General features: G+C 43.7%; 1 protein-coding gene across 27 annotated transcripts in view; it reads right to left on the reverse strand.

The window, feature by feature from the left end:
• NRXN1 (neurexin 1) overlaps positions 1 to 15,457 on the reverse strand; it is a 976,383-nt gene that overhangs the window by 535,299 nt on the left and 425,627 nt on the right. The window lies entirely within an intron of this gene.

Below are 15,457 nucleotides of genomic sequence, written 5' to 3' on the forward strand. Positions count from 1 at the left end.
CCAGAAGTAAATGCCTCAGTTTTCGAACACGCCTTGGAAGTCAGACAGGTTTCGGAAATCAAATGGACTTCCAGAACGGATTATGTTTGAAACCCAAAGTACCACTATATGTACTGGTTTCACTCCCTTATTCCCACCCCCCTATAAAAGACTGCAATTTCTTATACAACGGCTTTGTTGAGAGTATTTCAACCTCAACACCCCATTAGCACAGGAGCCCTTTGTGCATTTGTTGTTCTGTATACATAGGTTCTCTCTGCCTCATGCAAATGGTCCCAATAACTATCCAAAAGCCTTGGTAGCCATTTTGAAGTATATAAAATGTTTGTGCATTGGTAGAACATCACCCTCAAATAACCTTGATGTAGTAAGATCTCTTCCTACTCTGTCATTGCCCAGAGTTTGTGGGCACTGGGGGGAAAGCATACAGACAAGCAGAAGCAAATTAAGACAACCTCAATGGGATTTCAGAGGAAGACTGCATATGATTGGGTCATGAGCATTTTTCAAAATTGATTAAAAATATTGTAATGAGTTGTTCTACCTATGTTTTAGCTTTGTTCTCTATAAGTTATGCTAATACCCTGAATGCCGTGGTAATAATTTATTCCAAATTATCGTGCATAACAAAAATAAATAGGCATTTTGGCAGCTTTTTTGGGGGGGGAACCCCACAAGTAAAAAAGAATGGCTTTGTAACATAAAATCTGAGTAATCTGAATAAGTTCCCTGCACATCTACATTTAAGCTCACCCTTTGCTCTATACACATAATCCATACCTATGAGAAGCTTGAGCCCTATTAGAAGGTAAGTGACACATCATCCATTTTGGGTTATTTTAAAACATGTATATATCACCTTCCCAAATAAGAATTCTTTCAAAGCACCTTATCTATTAAAGGCAGAGCATACCGACCGCAGCAAAATAAAATAGTGCCTCCCAAAACTCCATTCAAATCGATAGTTTGATAAAATGTAGTATAAAAAACAGCAGCAAATCATTCCCTACAAAGCCACTAGAAGCAGCTTTCTGAAAATACTGACGTTATGGTGCACCTGTGGGTGACAACAGGCAAGGAGTTCCATGGATGTGGGGCCACCACAAAAAATAATGTCCTGCAATTCGCAGCACTATTGTAGGGCTGGTGAACATGCCATGCCCCTTCATATAGACTGCTGAAAAGCTGCCACTGTACTTCCCACCAAGACAAAATTCTCTACACAATCAAACCTATCCGTGTAACAAATTCTAGCCTGTAGACCTATAGCTACAATGGACCTATTCCTGAACGGTTGATTTTGCTAGCAAACAAGCCGCGACTGGTTTGCTGTCACCAAGTAACACCCTAATTCAGCTCCGCCAAAGATGTGCCATTATAATCTGCTCATCGTAGGTCAGCCAGGGCTCAGCCAGACTAGAAAGGGTGTTGGGTGGGGGCAGAGAGGGAAGACTTAGGCTGGATCCTAAGGCCATTTAGCTTGATCATATGACTTGACATAGAACACTTTTTTAAAGGCTTGTTTTCCTTCTGCCCAGCTTTGACAGAGCAGCAGCCCAGCTGCTAAATGGGGTTTGGTACTGCTGTAACTTTATGCCTGCTTCTCGTAAACACAATTGCTCTCTAAATATAATGCTGTGGTCCTTTGCTTGTGGAGAACATGGTCTGGGGAGGGCCATCGCTTTGGGGAAGGGTCATTCACTCTGTATTACTTATTGTATGTCTTGTTAGACTTGTGACTCAAGTTCTCTGGAACACTGGTACACACATCCATTTAAAAATGAAACTCTCTAACAATAAAGTGGGTATATTGTTATAGTGAAACACCTTGCTTGTCGAACGTAATCCATTCCGGAAGACCATTCAATTTCCGAAACGTTCGACAACGAAGCGCAATTGCTGGCCGGCAAAATCCATTGAAAAAATGGAAAAACGCGCCTCAGAAGCCATTCAACTTCCGAGGCGCGTTCGAAAAGCATTCACTTGCAGGTTGCTGACATTCGACTTCCGAAGCGTTCGACAACCGAGGTTCCACTGTACTATCAATTACACGTATCAGTCCGTTTAGCCAAAAGAAAAAGCCTCAAAGCAACTCGACAAGGTAAAATACAACAAATAAAGCCATGAAAAATAAAACAGCCAAAAAACAGAGTGGATGCAATGCCAGCCAACCATCGTATATACTAATTCACTCTGAGAGCCACAGCTCAGTGATGAAAATGCTATCCTTTCTCTGTAGAAACAATCCCTGGCATCTCAAGGTAAGGCTGAGAAGGAACCCTATTTGAAAACTTGGGGACCCATGGCCAGCCTCTGGCAATACATACCTGAACAGATTCAACTTCCTAAGTTCCTATGCATCCTAGAACCCGCTCACCACCCTTGAAACTAAGAGGAAGGACAGGGTCTCTCCACAACTTCAACACCTATCAACCCTTTAGCTAGAATGCAATAAAAGTGGCTTTGTTATTCACCCACCTAATGGCAGACCAACTCTGTGTTACAAATACGTCTGCGAATGTGACGTGAAGGCTGGCAACCTTGCCATGTAGATGACAGTTGTGCCTGGAGGCAGTCAGGTTGTGTATCCCCAACAGTGACCAGAGAAGGAATGGCTGCTGAGAGGAGTGCAGAGAGAAGAAACACCGTGATGCATTTGCAGCAGCACAACTGGACTCCTTCATCTGCCCCAGCTGCAATAAAACATGTCTCTCCTGCACTGATCTGTACTGCCACAGCAAGCGCTGTAACTCTCCAACTGTTTGACTTTACCTGCAAAGGAGCACTCTTCCATCGTTTCCTTGATACAGATGGAAGCCAACAACAACAACGACAAGCGTTTGCTCCAAAATTGTTCTTTTTAGCTAGTTCATCCATATAATCTAGCAGGGCGGAGGGACAGAAATTGAGCTTATCACTCCAGAATTAAACTGTGTGGTTTTAAACTTGCTTGCTTAGAAAATTTCTGCACGGGGCTTTCTTCTTCTTCTTTTGCTGATTTAACAAAGTATTATATTTCTTGCTCCTCTAAACCCTTTATCGCTTTTTCAAGCCTTCCACTTGCCGATATGAAACACACCAAGGTCAGATTCTACATGTTAACCTCATTTTAAGCACCGCTTTGGCTCTGTGTCCTTGAAACTAGGACTTAATGGCAACCTTGTTAGCTATGAAGCAATGCCGTTGGGAAGCCAATAGGACTGATATCAAGCGAGAGTGAAGCCAGCCCAACAGAAGTGGAGAGAAATTAACAGGATGCAAATCAGTCTACTTAATTCTTTCCAACATCAAAGACCGACTGAAGATTATTTTGATAAAACTGAAAGGCAGTATTGGATAAAGATTTAATCAGCCAGCCTTACAAGTGTTCGTTCTCCAGTGCAGACATTCATTTTCCTACTGCATTTTAAAAAAGAAAACTGGTCACACTATACATACCTTAGGGCAAATTGCTTTGCAAAAGTGTGTATATAGGGAGAAATTGGTACTATGATGCGGGCCAATTTTCATGAGCCCCACCCCCTGCAATAAACTAGCAAACTGATATGAATATGTCAGGAAAAGAACTTTAGATTGTAAAAATGGAAAAATTAGGGAAGCTGAAATTGACAAGATTGGCCCATCTGTGTACTTTACAACACTGTATTCCTTTCTTGCCAAGAATGGTACTTGGCTATAATTCTGGAGTTCTAACAAGTTATTGTTAGCTTCATCCCAGCCCCTGTTTCCCAGAAGCCCTCAGTATTCCAGGTCAGGGGGTCTCTCAGTCAGGGGCAGACCTTGGTAATATGCCACCCTGTGTGAGGCCAACATTTGACATGCTCCCCCCAGCCCTTGCAGCATCAGCTAAACTGGGTAAACAAGGTAGGGCCCTAGAGCCTTCATGCCTCCTTCTCAATGCCCAGTAAGTGGTTTTCCAGCTTTGGGAAGGAGGTTGAAGGGCTCTAAGACCCTGCCAGAGCCTGTTGAGGTTTGTGAGAAACTGCAGCTTTGAAGAGGACAATTAGTGAGTTGGCAAGAAGCCAAGTTAAGCAAGAGTACCTGAGAAAGTCTGCTTGGAGATAGGCAAGCCTAGCAACAGGTGGTGAGTGGCTAAAAGTTTTCCCTTATAAGCAGCAGTTTGGTGTTGGAGTTCAGAGGTTGGTGTGTAGAGATTGAATCGAGTCTGTGTATGTAGTAACTTGTACAAAGCTGTGCTATACTTTGTACATAATAAAAGCAAATACAAATCAAGTTACTGTTCAGCATGTTATGTTCCTGAGTCGTCATCCTGGACTACACGTACTAAGCAGCTGGTAGCAGAGAGTTTTGGTTGAGATCCATCAACAGAGCCCTCACGCCCTCTTTCCGAAGCCAGGCAAGCGCCTACTGGGCTTTGAGAAGATGCCCTACTCAGCTGCACATCTAGTGCCTCTGCACTGCTCACGCTGCCCTAAACCCACCGCTATCCCAAATAGTTCCAAGTACTGCTGTGGGTTAAACCACAGAGCCTAGGACTTGCCAATCAGAAGGTCAGCGGTTCGAATCCCCAAGACAGGATGAGTTCCCGTTGCTCGGTCCCTGCTCCTGCTAACCTAGCAGTTTGAAAGCACATCAAGTGCAAGTAGATAAATGGGTACCGCTCCAGCGAGAAGGTAAACGGCGTTTCCGTGTGCTGCTCTGGTTCGCCAGAAGCGGCTTAGTCATGCTGGCCACATGACCCAGAAGCTGTACGCCGGCTCCCTCGGCCAGTAAAGTGAGATGAGCGCCGCAAACCCAGAGTCGGCCACAGCTGGACCTAATGGTCAGGAGTCCTTTACCTCTTTTATCACTCTGTTTGTTTTGTTTTGTACACACTGTGTCTCCTCCTGCCTTCTCTCATATGGGTCTTCTGAATCCCCCTGCTGCATGCTTGTTCAGTCTTCTCCCTCTTTCTGGTTTGCTAACAGGAATGACAACCCTAGACCCTTCTGTCCTAGACTCTAGAACCCTTCTGTTCTGTTACTCTTCCTCCTTCCCAAGTTCCTTGCCCTCACACAGGCAGACAAAACTCATTTGGTAGCCCACCTCTATTTTGCCACTCCAATTCTCCTCCCTGCCTGGACCCAGAGAGAAAGCTCTCAGACTGGCCTTTTATCTTCCGAAGGATGCTCTCAGCATCCTTATCTACTTTAGGCTCCCATTCCTCAGCTATGTGTCGGCTCAGCTGCTGAGTCAAGTGGGGAGTGCCAGTATCTGTTGGAATCCATTCACAGTTATGTAGAATTAGAGAACTGTAGAGTTGATAGGGATCCCAAGGATCACATAGTCCTGCAATGCAGGAATCACAACCAAAGAATCCCTGTCAGTCGCCCATCCAACTTCTGTTTAAAAGCCTCCAATTAAGGCTAGTCAATCACCTGAGTGAGGTAGTCTATTCCACTATTGAACAGCTCTTACTGTCAGAAAATTCTTCCTAACGTTCAGTAAGTGGGTACATATATACAGTGGGCGCTCGGGTTGCGAACGTGATCCATGCAGGATGTACGTTTGCAACCTGCAGCATTCACAACCTGCAGTGGCGTGTCTGCAACCCGCAAAGCGTGATGTCAGGGAACTGCCATCAGCTCAGAGGCGAGAGATGGAAGGGCAGTTGTGTTATAGGGAGCCTCTGAAAATCTTGAGAAGCAGTTCCTCTTCCGGCGAGGAGGAAAGCCCCACCTCCAGTGGAGAAGAAGTGAAGGAGCCAGAGGATGCTAGAGAGAGCCTTAACACTGAGCCTGACCAAGCCGGAGAGGTGGGAAGCGCGCCCTTGCCAGCGCCCATTCTGCGCAGTAGTCTTTGGTGCAGGGAGGGTCAGAAAAGGCTGGGGGTGACGTGACTTTTATGCTGGGGGAGGTACAAAAACCGACCACTCCCGGATTCTGCTAGCGAGTGAGCCAGACATGAGCTTACGATGCTCTTCACTGTAAATAGTTTGCACCAAGAATAAAGCCTGTAAAAGACAGGTCGGAGTCCTGTCTGGTTACTCTCGAGCAACCACCACAGCCTTGACACGCGATTTAGCACTTCTGCGCATGTGCAACCGCTGAAACCCGGAAGTAACCCGTTTTGGTACTTCCGGGTTTCGGCAGGTCCGTAACCCGAAAAAACGCAACCTGAAGCATCTGTAACCCGAGGTATGACTGTACAAAGATGGGTGCCACAATTTTGTAGCTGTAGAGGAAAAGTGCAGAACACTGTATGGCCACTTTCTAAGACTTCAGTTTCTAGAAACACATGTGGAAATGTACAATTACATGGGTAGTGGGCATTTTAAACTATCATCCCTCCAGAGCTTTTGTCAGAAATGACTTCTGCCAGGAACATCTGGGAAACAGAGACTGCCTACGTGCCCAGCTGAGAAGATGCTGTTCCCCAAAAGGAGAAAAACATCTGGGCCTAGTTGCTAAGCAGCACACTTCAAGGTGCAGAGAGAGAGATATCATCCCCTATGGTCACCATAGAGACTTTGAAGAACAGCAGTTAGAACACTCACAACATCTATAATATCTGGACTTCTGACATTTTACACCATCATCCCCCTAGAGACTTCACCACTCAGAATTGCCTTAAAAACATCTCATTGCAGCTATTATGTATGTACCTACATTGCTGGAGTCAGTATTCTTCTGAGTACCATTTACTGGGAACCACAAGTGTCCTGCTTGCAGGATTTCCATAGGCTGACCACTGTGAGAATGAGGTTGGACCAGATAGGCTCTTGGCCTAATCCAGCAGGGCTGCTCTTATGTTCTTATAAGAGCGGCATAATAAGATTTCCAGTGTTTGGAAGGCAGTGCTTCAATGTCCTTATACCTTCCCATGAGAAGCTAAACAGCAGAATATAGCTTTTAAAAAGCCCTTCAGAATCAATCATGTTCAATTAGATAAAGGTCAAGCACAATATGGATGTGAAATTCCAGGGCCACATTAAAATTATGCATTTCACAGCTCCACTAGAAAACACAGCCTGTGCATTGCTAGTTCACAAAATGAAATTTCCTCTGTATGCAAGCATACAAATTACTTTGACACTAGCAAAAATGTAAACATGCTAAAACTGCCATCCTATACCCACATACCTGAGAGTAAACCTCCATTGATTGTAATGGGGCCTACCTCTCTATAAGACACTCTAGTCTCTCAGCCTTGCTCTGTGCTAGCTTATCAAATTTATGAATGAAATACTTTTATTTGTCTCTTCTTCCCACCCAGTCACATTTTTCCCCCTAACAAGTGAATGGAAGTGGCAGGTAATTCATCAAGAACAACAAACTAAACTTTCCAGTAGCACCTTAGAGACCAACTAAGTTTGAAGCTGTCTGCGGACAAACGCCGGCTCCCTCGGCCTATAGAGCGAGATGAGAGCCACAACCCCAGAGTCATCCACGACTGGACCCAACAGTGAGGGGTACTTTTACCTTTAAGTTTGTATGAGCTTTCATGTGCATGCACACTTCTTCAGATAGTTGGCCTCTAAAGGTGCTACAGGAAGGAATTTTTTTATTTTGTTTCAACTACGGCAGACCAACACGGCTACCTACCTGTAACTAAAACTAAACTTTGTTTTATTCATGTTTTTATCATATGCTGGTACGCAACCGTAATAAAGTTTGATGATGATGATGATGAAACAAACTAAGCCTTAATAGAATTATAACGGACCAACCCAGACTTTGTGATCATCATCTGAGACCCTTCTTTGTGGGCCTCCTCCACAGGAGGTCTGGAGGTCTGCAACATGAGAACAGGCCTTTTCCGTGGTGGCTCCACACTTGTGAAATGCTCTCCCCAGAGAGGCTCTCCTGGCACCTTCGCTGCATATCTTTAGGAACCTGGTGAAAAAGTTCCTCTGTAACCAGACCTTGGGCTGATTAAACAAGCTATGGCCACTTAAATGTTTGTGTGGGAGTGGGGTTATTGGTTTGCTTTTGTCTGCTTGTTTTGTTATGTATTATGTGGTCTTATTTTGTAATTTTATGTTGCGAACTGCTCTGTGACTGGAATGACTGGAAAGACGAGAAGCCAAAATGGGCAGATACTTACCGTATTTTTTGCTCTATAAGACTCACTTTTTCCCTCCTAAAAAGTAAGGGGAAATGTGTGTGCGTCTTATGGAGCGAATGCAGGCTGCGCAGCTATCCCAGAAGCCAGAACAGCAAGAGGGATCGCTGCTTTCATTGGGCAACGATCCCTCTTGTTGTTCTGGCTTCTGAGATTCAGAATATTTTTTTTCTTGTTTTCCTCCTCCAAAAACTAGGTGCGTCTTATGGTCTGGGGCGTCTTATAGAGCGAAAAATACGGTAAGTCCCTATACACTTGTAAAAACCAGGCTGTGAAAGCAAGTTCCATTGAATTCATTAGGGATTACTGCTAGGTACATGGAGCTGGGATGGCTATCTTAGGGAGCAATCATGTGCACAAGAAGCTGGTTTAAAGAAAGGTGGTATAAGTTAAACTGGGGTGTAAATTTATACCAGATCCAAACACTGTTCAAGAGCTGGGCTGCTGCTGCTGCTGCTGCTTTGCCTAAGCCTGGAAGAGGGAAAACAAGCCTTTGAAATAAAGATAACTCGCAGCTTACACACATTTAACTTGTGTGCATTCAGCTGTATGTGCTTGGCAATTATTATTTTTTAATTAAAAAGGGGCTGAAAGGGAATGGCAAACGGGCAAAAAAGACTTTGCAATCCCACCCATAATTGAACCCAATGTGTTTTGCTTGTATGGGATTTAAGCTGTAAGCGCTATCCAATGTGAAAATGGAGAGTTACCTGTAGTGTTATATATATGCTGGCTTGGCAGGTCACATGGCTGAGCTGAATGGTCTCAGGATCCGGCCCAAGTCCTACATCTCTAGTCCCACACCCAGAACACCACCTTTTGGGGAACTTACACTTGCCTTGGTTCAGCCAGCTTCAGCTCAGCTAGCCGAGCCCTGGCTTAGACAGAATGAGAAACTTATACCAGTATATCTTTGGCTGAGCTGGGGTCTTAATGCTGGCTGAGCCTGGCTGAGCTGGAAATCAGGCAGCTGAGCTGGCAATGAGCTATATCCTAAGCTTCTCACCCTTCTGGATCTTGCCATAGGATTGCCCTCTCATTTATCCACTGGATTTCACATTTGCCAGGCTTTCCAGCACTGTTCCCAACTCAGAAGAGTATCGACTTGTATTTTAAAATGCATTGAGAAATGCAGATTTTAAGAGAAAAGGCAAACCAAGCTGTTTATACGCAGATTTTATGAAACAAATCAGTAAATGGCTGTTTCTACTCTACGCAGTGTTACAGGGCTAGCAGACTCTAGTGGCAAAATCTGAAGAACGGTCAGGACAAATCTCAATTTACTTAAGAATGCAAGAATCCTGCTGGATTAGGCCATGCAATTGAGCATCCTGTTCCTTCTGTGACCAACCTGATGCTTAAGGGACTCTCTCTCTCTCTGCCAGCGATTCTCTGGAGCATGTTAAGCTACTCCTTTGCGACTTGGGCACTTAGGGATTGGTTACAAAAATGTGTCCAGCTTCAATAAGGCCATATATAATTGAAGAAGAAGAAGAGGGGGAGGAGGATGATGATGAGGAGGAGTTTGGATTTGATATCCCGCTTTATCACTACCCGAAGGAGTATCAAAGCGGCTAACATTCTCCTTTCCCTTCCTCCCCCACCACAAACACTCTGTGAGGTGAGTGGGGCTGAGAGACTTCAGAGAAGTGTGACTAGCCCAAGGTCACCCAGCAGCTGCATGTGGAGGAGCGGAGATGCGAACCCAGTTCACCAGATTACGAGTCTACCGCTCTTAACCAATACACCACACTAGCCTAAGTGAAAGAGTCAATGTTTTGTACATTGATGGTCCCAGATTCAGTGTCCCTGGCACCTCTCAGCAGGGGAAGGAAAGATCTCTGGCTTCAGATGCTAAGTGTCAGGGACCATGCGGAGGAGGGCGGCACTGAGGAGCAATGGTGGGAGCCTCCCCCTCCCCCTGCTCCTAATCAGGATCCTGAATCTTCCCAGGAGTGGGGGAACAGTATAGATTTGGAACAGCAGTTTGCAGAGGGACATAGTTCAGAAGACAGAAGTTGGGAAGAACTGGGAGTTGAACAGTTAGGAGAAGAAGAACTGGGAGAGAGAGAGAGTTCACAGACTCAATGTTGCTAATCAGCCCAAGGTCTAGGAGAGCAAATAAACTGGCAGCACAGAAAGCACAGTGGTTGCGAGATCAGGTTGCAAGATGTGGTAGTGATGTGGGTGACTAGGGGGAAACCCTTAATTGGGAGCACCTTCATTCTGAGGAATGGATGCTTTCTTCTCTTGCTGTGATCATTAAAATCTCTAACTGGTAAGAGACTCCTTTCACTTTGTTCTGCTTATCTACTGCCAAAGGGAGGGGTGGGGAGGAAGCCAAGTCCCTGAAGCCAGACACTAAGGCACTGGTGCCAATCTGAATAAACAGCACAGGCTTGGCTATGTGTATTCATATGAGAGAAGCCAACAGAGCTTTGATGAGATCTTGGATAAGATCTATACCATTTCTCGGGGGATCTCCGCACATCCCTACTGCAAAGGAAGCCTTTGAGAATGGTGTTAGCCTGGATAAAACTGCCTGTAACAAATGCATTTTAAATATTATTTGACTTCTGCTGCACACTGTCTGGTGATTTACATGACATTTAGCAACTTGTGTGTAGAAATGTAACAATGACCTTTACCGCCAGCCTTTCCATCCGAGAATCAATAGATGGTTTTACACTAATCCATAAATGTAATCTCTTTTCGAGTGAGAGGAGGGGCGGTGGCCAGAGTGCAGAAGGGTAGGAGGGAGTGATATAAATAAATGGAAGGACAGTTACGCATAGACACTTCTTGGGACTGAAATATTAACCCTTGCCCAAGGCTAGCCCTACCATTAGGCAGAGTTGGACAACTGACTCAAGTGGAAGCAGCCTCCTCCTCAGCTCCTCCAGTTATTCCTCTCTGCTTGAGGATCATAGACTCAAAGAATAACAGAGTTGGAAGGGAACCCAAGGGTCATCTAGTCCAACCCCCATCAAAGGGTGTCCTATCTAGGAATGGATAAATCTCTCTCTTTTTTTTCCCCTCAGTTTATCATTTTTTCTCATTCCTAACATCAGGTAAAGGGACCCCTGACCATTAGGTCCAGTCGTGGCTGACTCTGGGGTTGCGGCACTCATCTCGCTTTACTGGCCGAGGGAGCCGGCGTACAGCTTCTGGGTCATGTGGCCAGCATGACTAAGCTGCTATTGGCGAGCCAGAGCAGCGCACGGAAACACCATTTACCTTCCCGCCGGAACGGTACCTATTTATCTACTTGCACTTTGACGTGCTTTCGAACTGCTTAGGTTGGCAGGAGCAGGGACAGAGCAACGGGAGCTCACCCCGTCACAGGGATTCGAACCGCTGACCTTCTGATCGGCAAGTCCTAGGCTCTGTGTTTTAACCCACAGCACCACCCGTGTCCCTTTACCACTGTATTATTATTATTATTATTATTATTATTATTATTATTATTATTGTAATCATGAAAATTCATCAGCAAATTTCTCCTGCTGTATGTTTGGATGAAAATTTGCCTATTTTAAACATTTCATTGCAGAACAAATTTCCTATGATAATGCACTGTGAAATATCATTTTCAGTAATATATGCATCTCTGAGCATACTTTATCCTCTGAGTACATGCATATTTGTACACATTACATTGCTAAAGAACTGCACTGCAAAATTCAGAGAAGTGCCCATTTTGAAAAGATGGCTGTGTTTTGGTCCTTGCATTGTTTTGGGAAGAGCTAATTACATGGGTGTGCATTAAAATGAAAAGGTAATCAGGTTTCTCCTCTATGCCTTGGAAAGTGGAATAATTTATATGAATACCCTCCTCCCTAAAATGTATTGATGATTGATTTGGGGGTTATGGGTGGAGTTGTTATTTAAAATAATAATAATAATAATAATAATAATAATAATAATAATAATAATTGTGTTCTTATATGTTGCAATCTGCCCTGGTACCATACGGTGAAGATCAGCTAAATAATAATAATAGTTAGTATTATTAAAATGTGTATACCACCTTACACCTGATGATCACAGGGTGGTTTACAGTATAAAAACACAAAAAGAATAACAACAATAGTAATAGCAAAAACAAACAAACCAATAACCCCTTGTCACAATCACATTTTAAAGGCCACAGAACAGATTGTTTAATCAGCTGAAGGCCTGGTTACAGAGGAACCTTTTTGCCCAGTGCCTAAAGATATGTAACGATGGCGCCAGGCAAGCCTCCCTGGGGAGTGCATTCCACAAGAGGGAGCCACTGCAAAAAAGGCCCCTTCTCGTGTTGTCACCCTCCAGGCCTTCCACAGAGGAGGCATGCAAAGAAGGACCTCAGATGATGATTGCAGAGTCAGCTGGGTTCATGCCGGCAGAGGCAGTCCTTAATTATGATAATACTTCTGCAACTAATTAAAACAAAATGTGCCATCTCAGCATAGCACGTGAGGTTCTGCACCCCATGAACTCATCTAACTTTATGTAGCAATTTCTACTAGCAGCAATAAAATAGCATTTTTGGTGTTTCTGTACCAAACCAATGTGACTATTTTCTACATTCTCCCTCCAGAATGCTCCAGGGTACACAATTACACCACTTATTATTATTATTATTATTATTATTATTATTATTATTATTATTTAAAAAACCTTCTTTCTAGAGGTTAATGCAGAGGCTAATGCAGACAACAAATATAGTAATGTGTCTTTTAATAAATAAATAAATAAATTCCTCCCCGTTCATAGTATAATGCAAAAACAAGCAAAGGACATAAAATGTCTCAATTCTTCTAAATTTTCCCACAAATATGGGGGGGGAAGGTGTCAGTTGTGATTGTGATAAGAGGGACTCTATAAATGGTCCAGTTTATGCTACAGTTACAATTAAGGTAGCTGTAGAAAGCATATGGAGCAATTGAGAGACTGTAACCCAAAAATAGTTATTTTTATATGCATACATACATCAATACCTAATTTTATTTGTGTAGTGCCCTCCCACAGTTAAAGTAATGCTCAAGGTGGCTTACAACATAAAAAAAAACCTAATTACAAACCTAACAAAAGTAGTCATAAGCAATGTTTTTTGAAAACATAAAAAATATGCAATTACACCGAATAGTTTTCATACATATCGCAAAATCTAAAATAAAGATAGAAAAAACCCACACAACAGCAACAACCCCCACCCAACAAAAAATCCCAAACAACACCCCAGCCCTAGAGTCTGTTTAGTAGTATCATAGAATCATAGAATTATAGAGTTGGAAGGGACCAGAGGGTCATCTAGACCAACCCCCTGCAATGCAGGAATATTCATACCCTCCAACATTTCTCTGATGAAAAAAGGGACATGTCATCCACATAATGATAATTTTATGATTTATACTCCACACATCTTATTGGGCTGCCCCAGCCACTCTGGGCGCCTTCCAACATATATAAAACATAATAAAACATTAAACGTGGTATGAATGAATTTATTATTTTGATCACAGACCAGTTCTAGCCCACATACAGTATCAAGGAAGTCATAAAACACAATAGGGATACATTTGAATTTGCAATTAGGTATAACAGGGACAATACAGATACAGTAACAGTTAAAAATATATATAAATTAAAACTTAGTCACTAACGTATACCCTAAAATTATCATTTAAGGCCTTAATCATTATGATAGCACAGCTTGTTCCCTAAGTTTTATAGCAATCACACAGAAGTTGGCTACCCTTAATGTGATCTCAGGATCCTTGTCCTCTACCAGGGATTTTAGACATTGAACAAGGAGAAGCAGGACTAATTTGTGGAGATATGCTCCAGAGAGCCAGACCATGGGGAGCCCCAATAAATTAATAAATACAATTTGGACTATAATTTGATCTTTTTTATTTTAGTTTTTGTAATTGAAGTATTATGACTGGATATTTAATTGGATGTTTTTAAATGGAAAATCAATAAAAATGATTTTAAAAAAGAAAGAAAATATATCCCATATACATGATTGCCTTCAGATGGCTTGGGGGTCAGATGACTCCACGCCCTCCAACATTTCTCCAATGGAAATAGGGACATCCTAAGGAAAAGTGGGATGTTCCGGGATCAAATCAGAAACCAGGACGGCTTCTCTAAGTCAGGGATGCCCTTGGAAAACAGGGATACTTGGAGGGTCTGAATCTTTCGGCCAATGTGGAGCTTGAACCCACAACCCTAAGATTAAGAGTCTCATGCTCGTCTAACTGAGCTACAGTAGCCATGGACTTTGTAGCTGGAGTCAGTCAGAGCCCCACCATTAACAATCACTTTATGTGCAACCATCAGAGAACATCTGCAAATATCGCTACACTACAAACTCCTGTCAGGTTTATCCTAGCGTAACTCTTGCAAATCTCCCCCCCCCCCCGGACATTCTGGGCTCTCTCTTTTGTACGGTGGTGTGGGAGATGGGAATTACAAAATTACAGTTCGAGAGAGAGAGAGTTTGGTGCGTTGCAAGGGTGACTCCAGGAAAATAAACTCATTTCTGAAGATTAAAGGAGTGGCAAAAAGAAAAGCAGGGTTGTGCACTGAATCTGGGTCAATCTTGAATCAAAGGGACCAATTTGGGGGATCTGGCGATGGGCTGAGTTGGGTTGAGGAAGCTGCGTAATAGTGCCAGTCAGGTGGGATATCCCAGGGCTGTCAGGGGACAGAGCATCAGGAGGGAAGGAGAAGGACGCAAGAACGTCAAGACCTACATGATTTCTGTTTACGTCTTCCCAGGAGAAGGCAAGAACCTGCCACTCTCCTTGCCTGGTGTGTCATCCCTGAAACTGCATCCTGCAGGGACAATGCATCTATGCAACAACTGTGGAATTTACCACCTTGTTCTCAGTCAGTAGGCGGGGAAGGAAACACAAAGTCTCCTTCTTTCCTCCCATCCCAGTGATGCATTGAATTGTGAGTACAGTCATACCTGACGTTACGTCCACTTCATGTTACGTTCTTTCAGGTTACGTCCAACAGTGACCCAAAAGTACCAGAAAGCGTTACTTCTGGGTTTTGCCGCTCGCGCATGTGCAGAAGCTCAAAATGACATCACGCGCATGCGCAAAAGCGGCGAATCGCAATCCACGCATGCACAGATGCGCCGCTGCGGGTTGTGTTCTTTTCATGTCGTGAATGGGCCTCTGGAACGGATCCCATTCGCAACCAGAGGTAACACTGTATGTGTGTGTTTTAAGCCCACCTCCAGACTAATTCATGACCAGATCTGTGCTCCCTGGGTTGGCCCAGCATGGACCGGCTTGATTGTGAGTGTACCAAGAATGTGTATGATTTTTTTTATGAGGCATCATGTTGATGTAATAAATAGGGCTGCAAACAGCACTGATGAAAAATGGCA

This window comes from Podarcis raffonei, chromosome 3 (genome assembly GCF_027172205.1).
Source record: "Podarcis raffonei isolate rPodRaf1 chromosome 3, rPodRaf1.pri, whole genome shotgun sequence".
Taxonomy (NCBI): Eukaryota; Metazoa; Chordata; class Lepidosauria; order Squamata; family Lacertidae; genus Podarcis; species Podarcis raffonei.